Raw genomic sequence first — 13,636 nt, forward strand, 5'->3', positions numbered from 1 at the left:
CTTTTCTGTGTTTCAGAATATTGCTAAGAGCACACAACCTTGCCATTGCAATTTCAAACTGATTTTCTTTTCATGTTCCCTATCTAGTTGCCTAGATTCCAAGGTCATCTCTTGGTTTTCCCCGTAGGCACTGATGAAAAAGTAAATTGAAAAAAAAATACATAGAAGAATCTAAATTTCTTCTGTGACAATGCCAACAAATAACTTACATAATATTTTGAACTGGTGATTTAAAATATGAAGACATCCTGACCTGAAAATAATGGAAGACACAGTTCACCAAAGAAAATAATAAAAGGTTTAAAATGTAAAATATTTTTTAAAACTTAGAATTACAGATAATTCTTAGTAGATAAAATGATGAAACAAGATTGAAAATTTTAGAGAATGCTAATTTTTCCTAATGATCATAATTATGTAGCTATATTAACACTCATATTATAGCTATAGCATGTCCATTATCTGAAAAACTGTAATAAATCTCCTATTTGATCATCCAGAGTAATACTTTGGTCTTGAATAATATCTTACTCTTTGGATTTGTAATTGAAATAATAATAACAATAATAATGACAAGGTTTTTTTCCTAACTCAGAAGGTCATTTTTGAAAAAATAAATAGTTTTTAGTTTTAGTTCCAGTATTGAGGACAAAGGCAAACACAGGCCAGGAAAAACAAAATATGTCAGTCTGATATGATTTGTTATGATATGAAATTGGAATATTTGCTAATGTTATATGTATTTATCTAAAGATATCAAGGTTCTAAATCTTCAATTTTAAAAAATCTATTAAATATAGTATACAATGAAAGAAAAATAATTAGGAAATATTTGCAGGAAATAAGTTTATCACTAGATATTAAATCATTTAAACATAAGTGGTTATGTGCTTTATATTTACTAAAATCATTACATTTTAAATAGTCATTACAAAGACAAAAGTATAGATATACTGAGTGGTTAAATTTAATTAAAAAGGCTTCATGATAAGAATGCTTAAGTAACATGTAAAATATTAAATATCAATGGTGTTTTAAGCTTATCTCATATTTTTCAGTAGGATTCTGCTTATGTAGAAGTGAAACCTTGGAAAAAAATCTAAATACCATAAAAATAGTTTCTACTAAAAGTAATAAGCAACAGAACATAAAAAGTTTGTCTATTAGTATGACAGATGCTGCTATGGTTCATACACACATAACCTCTGTGATATTTATTTTTATCTGTGAAGTTTTCTAGGCGATAATGCCCAGTTTTTTAATCAAACACTAATCTTGCTGCTGTTGTGATGTTAGATATTGTTTACAGCTGTGCAATCTGTTAACATTAGGAATTAGGGGTAACTTTGAACAATATGGGTTGACCTCATTCAGTTATTTGAAACACCTTAATAGTGAAACCTGAGGCGTCACCAAGAGGAAAAAGAAATTCTGCCTCAAGTCTGCAGCCTGGTGGACTCCTCTATAAAATTTAGGCCTGCTGGCCCCCAGAATCAAGTGAGTCAATTCCTTATAATAAATGTCTTTACATATAGATAAATGATCGCTTCAGTTCAGTTCAGTCAGTCAGTCATGTCTGACTTTTTGCTGCCCCATGGATTGCAGCATATCAGGCTTCCCTGTCCATCACCAGCTCCCAGAGATTGCTCAAAATCATGTATTTCGAGTCAGTGATGCCATCCAACCATCTTGTTCTCTGTCATCCCCTTTTCCTCCTGCCATCAGCCTTTCCCAGCATCATGGTCTTTTCCAATGAGTCAGTTCTTCACATCAGGTAGCCAAAGGATTGGAGCTTCAGTTTCACTATCAGTCTTTCCAATAAATATTCAGGACTGATTTCCTTTAGGATTGAAAGGTTTTGATCTCCTTGCAGTCCAAGTGACTCTCAAGAGTCTTCTCCAACACCACAGTTCAAAAGCAGCAATTCTTTGCTACTCAGCTTTCTTTATGGTCCAACTCTCACATCCATACATGATTGCTGGAAAAACCATAAAAAAAAACTATATGGAAAAACCATAGCTTTCACTAGACAGACCTTTGTTGGCTAAGTAATGTCTCTGCTTTTAAATATGCTGTCTAGATTTGTCATGATTTTTCTTCCAAGGAGAAAGTGTCTTTTAATTTCATGGCTGCATTCACTGTCTGCAGTGATTTTGGAGTCCAAGAAAATAGAGTCTCTCAGTTTCCATTGTTTCCTCATCTATTTGTCATGAAGTGATGGGCTCAGATGCCATGATCTTAGTTTTTTGAATATGAGTTTTAAGATGATAGCTTGATGATTGATAAATGATAGAGTCTACTGGTTCTGTTTTTCTGGAAAAATCTGATCTAGAACCACATGAAAATGTAAAAAATCAAAGACATTTAATAATTACTGCAATAATTTTGTTTTTGTCACGTAGAAATACAATTTACAAAAACTCTAAGATCAGATTTATATATGTATCTCATAGCTTAAATACCACCAAACTCTGATAAAACACATCTAATCCTAATTTAGGGCATTCTCATTAAACACTAGTATTCATGAAAAGAAATTAAGCAGGAAGAGCATTAAATATAGACTGATGTTTCAAGATCCTTTTTTTTTTTACTAGTACCAATGTTTCCCTGGGTTTTTCTGACTACTTTTGTTAGTTAGCTTTTTTGTTTCATGTATTTCTGAGTGGGTCTTGTTTGTGATGAATACCTAGCCTATAAACGTATCTGGGCCTATGTTTAATCTGTGGTTATTTTGGTAAAATGTATTCATTGTAAGTAATGATAGTGAAATGTCCCATACTAACAGAGAAGATGTGAGAGTTGGACTGTGAAGAAGGCTGATCGCCGAAGAATTGATGCTTTTGAACTGTGGTGTTGGAGAAGACTCTTGAGAGTCCCTTGGACTGCAAGGAGATCAATCCTGGGTGTTCATTGGAAGGACTGATGCTGAAGCTGAAACTGCAATAGTTTGGCCACCTTATGCCACGAGTTGACTCACTGGAAAAGACTCTGATGCTGGGAAAGGTTGGGGGCGGGAGGAGAAGGGGACGACTGAGAATGAGATGGCTGGATGGCATCACCGACTCTGTGGACATGAGTTTGAGTGAACTCCAGGAGTTGGTGATGGACAAGGAGGCCTGGCATGCTGTGATTCATGGGGTCGCGGAGAGTCAGACACGACTGAGCGACTGAACTGAACTGAACTGAACTGAAGAGAGAAGAAAGAATTAGAGAAATAGTTTGGTGATTTGAAAACACAGTATTGAAAGAGTAAAAACAAAAGAATTCTTCAGGAAAGAATACTGGATTGGGTTGCCATGCCCTTCTCCAGGGAATCTTCCCAACCGAGGGATTGAACCTGAGGTCTCTCTCATTGCAGGTGTAATCTTTACTGTCTGAGCCATTAGGGAAGCCCAAGAATACTGGAATGGGTAACCTATCCCTTCTCCAGGATATCTTTCTGACTCAGGAATTGAACCGGGGTCCCCTACTTTGCAGGAGGATTTGTTACCAGTTGACCTACCAGGAAAGCCCATATGTAGCACTGCAAGTTAACATTATAATTTATGTAGTACACTTTGCTCTTTTCTATAAAGGCCTAAAGCTATTTTCAAGTCTCAGTATAGAATTAAACTCCAGAAAATAATTTGGCAAAGGATAATTTAGTTAGTTGAGAAATCCAAGTGAGTAGTCAATATGTCAGGCATGAGGCCATAAAATCAGTTGTCAGTAGCTGACATACATTTCAATATTTGATCTACATAGCAGATTATAGAAGTAATCTGTAACAGATTGCCAAAGGAGAATGCAGTAATATTTTAAATAATAAAAGCATAAGTAATCCACCCATTGATTTGAATATTTTTTTCTTCCTAGAAGTAAAAATTACAGATAACGCCTATGTATATTTAAACATTTAAATGTATATTTAAAAATTTTTAGGCACAACTTCTATATACTGGCAGACATCTTGTACATATTTACTATCAATTGTTCTGTGCAGTAAGAAACAACTTTCATCAGTACCTAATATTAACAAATACAACTTAAATTATATCATTTATATATAAATAAGAAATCAATAGATTTTAGATAGTTTAAAATATAAAGATTAGAATGTATCATTTTCCAATAAACCTTGCATTAAAAAGAAAAATAAATTTGCTATTCCTCTAACATTGTTTGACATTAATATTTATTCATTATGATCTTAATATGCATGTAGAAATAAAATAGTGAATAATGAATATTGAGTGACGATTCAGTACTGAGTAAAAATGTAAGGCATTTTATTTTTTGAAAGATATTTTTGTAATTTTATTCTCCTATCCACCAAGCCACTCAAATATATACACTTAAGTGTTTAAAAATAATTCAGATTAATGAAGTACAAAGTGAACCCATCCTCAATGACAGTGTTTCTGAAACATGGGGAAAATATGGACATTACATAAAATATACGTTTTATAACTAAAAATTTAGATCCGACCTGAAGTGCTTAGATTTAACATTTATGGAAAAGCTATAATGTGTTTTACGTACCATTTGTTTGAGAGCAAATATTCATAATGGTGATTAAAATAATTTCATATTTCTAATCTCAAAATTGTTCAATTTTACATTCGCTTATTCCTCATTTATATTAGTGCCCTAAACATTTAGATGAGGACCTATAATTATGAATACCTCCATTAGTTTGTGGTCAGATTAATTTGTTTTCAATTTGTGTTCAAAGAGTAACTGACTGTTTAATATACTAGAGACATTGTTTTAGTAACTGGGTACTAGAAGTGAGAGAGAAGGGAAGCTGGAGCATGGGTCAGAGAAGCCATGGGTGGGTTCATGCATCCTGGAACCTAACTATAACCCTCCCTTTCTCTTGCACTCACAATGCAGAAGTGAGCATATGGAGGTTGTTAGGATAGTTTGGGATCTCAAGCAGTTTATAAACCATGGTTAAATGTCATCAACCTCCTGACTGGGACACAGCACAATTTGATAATATGGCCAAGATGGGCTGTGTCTAAGACCACCACGCTCCCTCCACATATTTCCCTCACTAGTTGGCACCCAGGTCCACAGAAAATCCTAGTCAGGTTCCTACAAGACAGTAGGTTTGTAGGTTGGGTAAGAGAAAAATTGAATGAACTCTCCTCTAATGGCATTTTCATGTTCCCGGGATGAAAGGTGGCAAAAGTTGAAGGAAAACAATGCCCAAATAAATGGTCAAGAAATGGGAGAAATTATTACAGGGCAGGACTGGGATCCTGAATGTGAGTAGAAACACAGAGACAATAACTCACCAGTCCTCATTACTGGTGAACTTCACTTACTCCAGCCTGTACCAATATCACTAATAACGATTATGTCAGTGCAGAGTGGTAGTTTTGCTGGATAAATGAAAAGTAAAAGGCCAAACAAATTGGCAGTACTGGTTAACAGATAATGTAAGTGTTATTCCATGCATTGAAAAGAAGGGCAAAACAGAAGAGAAATATAGAAAATGAGGTAGAAGAGGGATGAAAAGAACAAAGTCAAAATGAGATAAAATAAGAAACATGTTAAAGATACATAGAGTTCTGGTGTTAGAAGTTTGCGATCAAATAGTATAAAAGTCCAGTTGATTATTTTAGAGATAAAAAGAGTTCCAAAGAAAGTTGAGCTCCACTGATGTCCATCCAAGTACTTGAGATCAACCTGAGGGTGAATTTCCTGTGGCTTAAACCTGAGGATTATTTTCATTTGTGTCTCCCCCGATGCTGTCCAGCTGTCATCCACTCTGCACACCTCCCACAGTCTCATCTGTGCATAAAACAGCACAGAGAGCAAAGCAATTCATGACCCTGGTACTGCTGGAGTCTGCTAAGAGCTTACCTAGATCATATATAAAGCACATTCGGTATAAAGATAACTCCAGTGCCTTCCTATGTTAACCCTCCCAAATATTATTTGCCAAATAGGAGAAGTCTAATATACTTATCTTCTTGAAACTATAAATGGTGGAAGTACAGTGAGTTGAAATTCACAGAAGAGGGAAATTTTGGTTTCCTTCCTCTGTGTTGTTCACGGCTATGCTTTTTTGATATTGCCCATCCAGCTAGTAAAGCCTCTAAGGATTTCTAGTTTCAGAATAATACAGTTCAGGGTTGGCAAGTAAGCAGCACGCTTGCTGCCTAACTGATAATTGCATTTTCCCACTTGTGTAGAGAATTAACTGGAGAATTCTTCTTGACACACTGTCTAAAGCAGTCACTATCAATTCTTCAGCATTTGTACTGCGGAAGCAAGCTAAATGACATTTCTAGCCTTTCCTTAGAAAACCCAGATTCCACACAATTGTCTTTGGTTCTGCTACCATAGGCATATGTTCAAGGACAAGTTACTTCTTGAGGGACAGAGGAGATTTGGTTTGATGACATTCACAAGCACACTGGGCTTCCTGAAATCCAATCCATCCAAGACAGGTTCCCAAGGAGACTTCTAACCCCAGAGGTGAACCCAGACATTCTTCTTTGCCACAAAGGCTTTGCTGTCCTGTGTGATTCTGGATTTCATGTTGTTAAAAGTGCACTGATTCTGTTATCATGGCTGTCTCTACCTACCTCAGCTGCCCATATTTGATGTGAGACAAATATTTTTCTCATACCTCAGTAGACTATTTGTCTTAAGAAATATAAAAAGGTAAAAATTGTTAGTCACTCAGTCATGTCTGATTCTTTGTGACCCCATGGACTGTAGCCTGCCAGGCTCTGTGTCTCTGGAGTTCTCCACTCAAGAATACTGAAGTAGGTAGCCATTCCCTTCTCCAGGGTCTCCTGCATTGCAGGCAGATTCTTTACCATCTCATCCACAGGGAAACATTTTACAAATAGATATAAAAATTCTATACCACATACATTTTTCTTATATTCTCAAAAGAAGTACAACTAATCAGTGTTATCCTTGTGTATTCATTCTAACATGTAAAATTGAGAAATTTATAATACACAAAGAAAATCAGCTCTGTATTTTACTCAAATCCCCAAGTTTCTCAAGGTTATTTAAAATTGAATACAATTATATTAATATTAGCAATATTGGAAGTAGATTTCCCGATAAGCAGGGTCTTGTTCTATGACAGTAAGTGTATTTCATATTTCATAATCTTCCCATATAAATATGAGGATATATATTATATATGGGTCTGTCTGGGCTCTCTTAGTGCATCAAAATATTTGGCTGTACTTAACACTTAATTATTCTAATTATTTATCTTAAGAATTACAGTTCTATTAAGAATCTAATACTTTAAAAATCATTTGGTTTTCAGAGAGAATATGTCTGTTTTGTGTCTGAAACATATCTCTCATTCTTTCAGGTTCAATATTCCTGCATTTTAGGATTTATTTTTGAGAGACAATATTATTTAAGCATTTTCTAGTGATTTAATGCTCTTTTACTTAATATCTTGCCTGTTATGTTGGTTATATGCCCTTTTTGGTTTATTTGCATTCACAATTAAAACAAGAAAACCCCCCAAATTATCTCTGCTCCCATAACCTCAAGCTACATCACAGAATGTGAACTTTTGGTTTGACAAGTAAAACAGATAACAACATTTATGTGTCATATTACCATTCCAGTCTGAGTGTTGTGACTGCGTCATGTTGTTTGGTTAATGTGCTGTCTACAAAAATCTCTTAAAACAAAACCTCATAGCAGGTGTCACGCTCATTTTAGGGAACTTACGTGTTCTACTCGTGATTCTCATGTTCAATTTAGATGTCACACTGATTCAGCAAGAGTGACAGCTCATGAAACCCCAAATACATAACAGTTATCTAACATATTGAAGCAGTACTATTTTATTCAACAAATTTTACATATGATGATAAGTTATGTAAAAGCTGTGTTAATTTTTATTTTACAAAGAGGACGCCCACGTTTTCTTTAACAAGCATTTAAAAAATTAGAATCTACAAAGTGATTTTGCAGTAACATTGTTTCTATTAAAATACATGTGTGTTATTACTTGTTTGACCACTAGTTTGATGTCGCAGTATTTGATTCTGTAATTTGTGAGATTTTGGGATTATTTAACTTGGTCAAGCTTCACTCTCCTAAATAAAAAAAAAAAAAAACAGATTAACATTTTTAGGAAAATAATGTTTTATTTGTGATTTGGATTGTGGGAAACTGGGGAAACTACATTGTAAACTGTTATTATGCACTGTGAAAATTTATTATGACATATTTACGCCACATTCAACTCCCAATTTCCTACAAGACTGTCAAATTTTTTATTTTATTCTTTCATACGTTTTCATTGCCATGTCATGTAAGCAATTGCATGGGTGCCAGAAGTCAATAACAAATTTCAAGTTTATTTCCAGTGAGATTTCTAATGAGTTTTTTTTTTCCCCCTGAGACCTATTTAAAAGGCAAAGTAACAAGCACTTGAATCTGTTACTTTTAATCAAATGTGTTATAAAAACTGAAAAATTTAATGTAACATTTTATCTTTTCAGCTTTTTATCAGGTAGTGAATTAGACACTGGGAAGCATGTTCCTCTTTATATATGAAAAGAGTATAAAAGAAGAAATTGGGAATTTAAAAACACATAGACATTTTGTAAATTTATTTAATAATATTTTATCTTTCTTAGTAACTTTTGATCAAAATTAAACAAAAATACTATTCCATTTTCATTCCCCCACCCACTGCCATTAAGTTTCTAAGAAATAAAATAAACGTGAATGTTTTCACTTCTACCTCTGCATATTTGCCAACTGTAGAATTCTCTCTCCACTTCCCCTTTATGACAACCCTTAACCCTCAACCTTCCACCCCACAAAGGGCACATGCTGGCAGGTGTACTGAGAGTTTTGCCCAAATACAAAGAGTAGGTTAGATTCAGGGCAACAAAAACTTGGGTAAATTTCCAGTCAGCCTTCCCTCTGGCCAACATGCAAAGCAATACCTGTATCTGATCAAGCTGGGAGCCTCATTATAATGTTCTTATAGGATTTCATTTCTTCTAAAACATTGCCTTATCATGGCTTGGAAACAGATCATTTATTCTATTTCTTATGACCTTTCATATGACAAAAATTATAATAAATATACTTACCAAAGGATGCACTATTTATTTTTATCTATATGGAAACTTTTCCCAATAAGAATGTCCTATCATCATTTTCTCAAAATATTAAATTCCATTTTTATTGTATCCATTGAAATGCATGCTACTAAAAGCATATAATATTATAATGCTAATTTAAAAATTTCAGTCATTTGCCTATCTCTTTCCATGGTGGAATTGACCATTGCAGGCCTATTACTTGTTTTGTATTTGATTCATTTACACTTTTATCACCCAGAATGTACTCTGTTATTTCCTGATTCTTTAATTGTAGACATAATCTATTGATTCTTATTTTGAAAAATTATTTAGTCAATACATAATCCCTCTCAACTCCATTTCCAAACACCTTCTTATTCCATCCTCTGTATACAGTATATAACTTGTTTCATAAATAATGCTTAAGTTTTATATCTTTGAAGTTTTGTTAGTGTGATATGATTAGATTATCTCTCTTACAAAACATGTGATTGAGACTTTGGAATTTAAATTTTGACTACCTTTTTTATTTGAATGAATCCATATAAGCACAAAAGAATTAAAAATTATATTTCAGCATAGAAAATGGAATCAGGTAATGTCAGATTCATTTCAGTCTGAATATGGAAGTGTTTCTCCTGAAATCCTTCCTTTTGGTGCATTCTGAATTCATTCTTCTCTTATCACTTGGTTTTATCCTTGAGACTTCCCTTTCTCATTATCTTGGAAATATTCCTTACCTTCCTTGCTGGATTGTTCCAGCTCTGGTATTATACCTTTTTTTTTTTTTGCTTCCTGCCTTGTTTTTATCAAATCACATCCACGAGTAGTTTCTGAAAATGATCTGGGGAAGGATGTTTTTGAGAACTTTCATGACTGAGAAAGAGTAAAACTGCATGCTTCCTGACCTCAAACTATACTACAAAGCTATAGTAATCAAAGAAGTACAGTACTGGAATAAAATCAGATACATAGATAAATGGAACAGAATAGACAGGCAGAAATAAACTCACTCCCATACAGTCAATTAATCCACAATAGAAGAGGCAAAAATATACAGTGGGGAAAAGACAGTCTCTTCCATGAATGGCATTGTAAAAACTGGACAGTAACTTGTAAAAGAATTAAGGTGGACTATTTTCTAATGCCATATGCAAAAATATCCTCAAATAGATTTAAAGCTTACTTAAATGTTAGATCTGAAACTGTAAAACTTCTAGAAGAAAACATAGGCAGCAAATTCTTTGAAATCAGCTTTAACAATATGTTTTTAGGTCTGTCTCCTCAGGCAAGGGCAATGAAAACAAAAACTGAACAAATGGGACCACGTGGTTAACAAAAATTATTCAAACAATTCAAATAAACCTTTAAGTTTTAATTTAACCAATGTGATAAATTTGTCAATTTTTCATTTTTTTTTTAAATACAGAGAACACTATTCTAATCAGTCTTTGAAACTGAGCACTTTTCTCCTCAATTTTGCATATTTCCTTCCAAACCTGTGTTTGAAGGGCTGGTATAGTAAAATGAAAGTTTCACAATTTGCTTTTACATTTATTTATTCTCATCACTGCATCAAGACTAAATGAGAGGTTTCTGGACTAGAGTTGAAGCCCGGTTTTTTTGTAAGATTTTAAGCAGAATTAAAGTGGAGCCTATGAATACCTTCTTCTGTTTTCATCTCCAGAAGTCAGCATGTGCTGTACTGCTTTTAGTTGCTCAGTCCTGTCTGACTCTGTGACCCCATGGACTGTAGCCCATCAGGTTCCCCTTGCCTGGGTTTCTCCAGCCAAGAATACTGAGGTGGGTTTCCATGCCCTCCCCCAGGGGATCTTCCCAACCCAGGGATCAAATCCAGGTCTCCTGTATCACAGACGGATACTTTACCCTTTGAACCACCAGGAAAACTAAAGAACACTGGAGCTTGTGGCCTATCCCTTCTTCAGGGGATTGTCCCAATCCAGGAATTGAACCGGGGTCTCCTGCATTGCAGGAGGATTCTTCACCAACTGAGCAACCAGGGAAGCCCCAGAAGTTAGCATAGTACCTGGCATAAAGGAAATACTTTGAAAGTGTTAAGTGAACTACATGTATGAATTATGAATTATCTATGAGTTGTAAAATAAAATTTAATTGAATAATATAAGTGAATTATGTATATGCACATATATGCAAATCTAAGTAACCTAATTCACCAGAAATAACAGCATAATTTTTACGGAAGGCACCAGTGCTGGAGGATAATTTTAATACTGGAATACTCTTTATGATCACATTAGTAATTTGAAGGATGAAGATTCAGTTTTTTATTATTTTTCTTCCATTAAGATCCTTGTAATCACACTGTGTGAATCTGCTCAAGCTTCTAAGCTGATTCTACATCTGTCTCTCTTCTGCCAAACTAAGATTTTTGGTGAACATGAAGCCTGCTACAGGGTGGTTTGGGGATATTGAGAATTTGTGTGATAAATAAAAATTTAGGTCTTTCTGCAAACTAAAGTAATAAATAATTAGTTAAATATTTTTGGAGGCCTATTTTGGTACAATAAGTTTAAATAATAATTATCAGACCTTAGTAGATACATTAATTACCCTGACTTATGTCTTTAGATTTCAGAGATTAATTTGTAAAAAGTTGGAGGATAGGACCTTATGGATTTTGAATTTATACCTTAAAATTCTAACAAAGTATAATTTCTCAATTTAATGGAAATATAACTATCCAATTATCATTACTGAGAGACACTGAAGATGGAAGAATACTGAATAAACAGCTTGATGATCAGAAGTCATTAAACGTGTTAAAAGGTAACTGAGGTACATTATAAATCTTTAAGAGTTCAATCAATCAATTTGATTGATTGGAATTGTGCAGCCCCAAACCAAAATGGTTAGGAGTGCTCCACGGTCAGGAGTTAGAAAAAAGGTTTTTATAAAGAAGTTACCCACTCCTGTGTTCTTGCCTGGAGAATCCCAGGGATGGGGGAGCCTGGTGGGCTTCCGTCTATGGGGTCACACAGAGTCGGACACGACTGAAGTGACTTAGCAGCAGCATAAAGAAGTTATGGAAGCAAAGCGAAGATATTATCTGATGTCTATTAGTTAAGCAATTATCTTATTTGGGAAAGTCTAGACTTTGGGAAAGCCTAGGTGGCTGTTTGTGATTGGTTGTATTTAAGTTTCATTTCCTTGTATTCAAATGAATTGACTCTGGCTTAGGTTTTGGTTTACTTATATTAGCTAGCAAGGCATAAGTCCCACCTCTATCTAGCCCCCTTATGTAAATACTTTAACAGGTGATTTTCTTTGCTGCACCAAAGGGAGAAGGTAAAAACAGGTTAAACTGATACTACTTTTAACTAAGATAATAATTCACCTTTAGAGAATAGTACAGTAGTGCCATTGTTGACCAGATCTTTTAAAATATTTGCAACAGTGACCATTTAGAATATTAAGAAAAATAATAATAAATGAAGAGAAAAAAAGTCATCTAATATTATGCATGATACAAGCATTCTGTACTTTGATATCTCTAGAATTACTGTTATGAAAATAATAATTAACTGAGAGGATAATTTAGAAATATTTTTAATATGACTGATTTTAATATTACTATTATTTAATTTAGCATTGATATATTGATATCAGTATATCAATGTTATTGTCATTTATTATTATCAGAAGAAAGCTCATTCAGTAGTTTATGTCAGACAAACATAATGAAAATTCAAAAAACTAAACATTTGATTAAATGTGTGAATATCAACATCATCAGATAATGTTCCAGCTAAAAGTTACAGCATTGAAGGATAATTCACTCAGTCATTAAAAAAAGTATTTTTGCTCAAATCATATAAAATCATTATTACTGCATTACCTTTAATTACCCTTAATTACAAATGAAAATTTTGTCATGCAATGAATTCCTGATGTTTAATGAAAGAAGTGATATTAAACTAGAGTAACATGTGTGAAATTATTCATAAATATTAATGATAGTATATATTATGTCACACTAATAGTGAATCAAAAGCTTAAAAGCAACATTAGGTTTATAGTCAATGAATTTGCAAGGTTGTTCTGTGCTTACTTGTCATCAATTCCTTCATGCACTTTGCATGGAAATCTGTCCTTTTGTAGGTAAAGTATTTTTTTTACATTTATGTATGGCAAAACCAACCAATATAATATTGTAAAATAATTAGCCTCCAATAATAAATAAATAAGAAAAAAAGAAAAAAATTTATTTATTTAATTTTTGAATTTTTATTCAAATTAAAAGGTAAAGTAGGTAAAGTATTTATTTAACATAAAAACAGACAAAACAGCTTCATTAAAATAGAAGAAAAATTGCTTAACTTTTTTTTGTTTAAAACAATGAACCTGTTTGTTTTATTTAAGGTCATCACTCAGTGATACAGTTGATAGTTTTGAAAAGGATGTCTTTGAGTTAGTCTCACTACAGTCTTCATTTCAATTCAATTTCATGCCCCAATTGTGGTAAAGTCAAAATTAGTATTGATTACCTGACTCTGGCATTACTAGCCTTCTTT

The sequence above is a fragment of the Moschus berezovskii genome, chromosome 13, assembly GCF_049115385.1.
Source record: "Moschus berezovskii isolate FMDL1 chromosome 13, NW_MosBer_1.0, whole genome shotgun sequence".
NCBI classification, from domain to species: domain Eukaryota; kingdom Metazoa; phylum Chordata; class Mammalia; order Artiodactyla; family Moschidae; genus Moschus; species Moschus berezovskii.